Below are 1,178 nucleotides of genomic sequence, written 5' to 3'. Positions count from 1 at the left end.
TTTGCTAATATTTTAAAAAATTGCATCTATGTTTGGCGTCCTCTTACCTCTAAAGGGCAATAACTTCCAAAGAGCATGTGTATGGAAGCTCCAAAAGCGAACGGGAAAGTGTTTTGTTCTTTTTTTTTCCCCCCGAGAGAGAGAAAAAAAGGACAACCGTTTTAATTGAATATTTAGCTTAATGGAATGATTATTACATCTTTCTTATTTTTATAATTTTGTTACAAAGGGGGTGAAAAATTTATCAAGGTTCAGTAGTCGTCTAAGGATTGATATTTGAGAACCACTGGTCTAAAAGACTATGCAAATATTTTATAAATATCTGAGAACTCTGAAATATTTCAGCATAGGGACTTGGAGTTAAAGTACTGTATTCAAAATGGCCTTTAGGGCCCATTTTAAAGCAAATATTTTGTTTATTAAAAATTGCCATTATTTCACTTGTTTCTGAGTCTTGAGGATTCTTATGGGCCTCTCACATTTGTTTCATCTTTTCCTGGCTTAGGAGGACATTGCCTGATTTTAGCATCATCATTGCACTTTCCCGATGGCTGCATGTTTCTTAGGTTGTCTCTAACTGTGGATTGTACAAATTAAGCTTGGGCACCTACCACTTGGTATGTGTGTCCTTATAAAGTGCATAATGTGCTTCAGCAGCACGTATACTAAAATTGGAATGCTTCAGAGAAGATTAGCATGGCCCCTGTGCAAGGATGACACACAAATTTGTGAGGTGTTCCATGTCTTTTTTTTTAACAAATAAAAAAGAGCGGCCGGGCACGGTGACTCACGCCTGTAATCCCAGCAGTTTGGGAGGCTGAGGCAGGTGGATCACGAGGTCAGGAGTTCGAGACCAGCCTGGCCAACATGGTGAAACCCTGTCTCCTAAAAATACAAAAAATTAGCCAGCCGTGGTGGCGGATGCCTGTAATCCAGCTACTCGGGAGGCTGAGGCAGGAGAATCGCTTGAACCTGGGAGGCAGAGGTTACAGTGAGCCAAGACTGTGCCACTGCACTCCAGCCTGGGCGACAAGAGTGAAACTCCATCTCCAAAAAAAAAAAAAAAAAAAAAAGATACGAGCTCTGGATCATATTTTTTGAGTTTGAAACCATCTCAATCATTTACTATGTGACCTTGGGAAGGTAATTAATCTTTTTTATGCCTATTTTTTATAAGA

The 1,178-nt window shown here is 39.6% G+C and overlaps 1 non-coding gene across 1 annotated transcript; it reads left to right on the top strand.

Annotated features, from left to right (window-relative positions):
- Positions 1-645: 645 nt before the first annotated feature.
- LOC129009075 (U6 spliceosomal RNA) lies at positions 646-748 on the top strand. Its single transcript, XR_008492620.1, has one exon. It is a non-coding gene; the product is annotated as a U6 spliceosomal RNA (small nuclear RNA).
- The last annotated feature ends 430 nt before the right edge of the window (positions 749-1,178 follow it).

Source organism: Pongo pygmaeus, chromosome 9 (genome assembly GCF_028885625.2).
Source record: "Pongo pygmaeus isolate AG05252 chromosome 9, NHGRI_mPonPyg2-v2.0_pri, whole genome shotgun sequence".
NCBI lineage: Eukaryota > Metazoa > Chordata > Mammalia > Primates > Hominidae > Pongo > Pongo pygmaeus.
The sequence above is the reverse complement of the archived record's forward strand: the minus strand, read 5'-3'. Positions and strand labels throughout refer to the sequence as shown.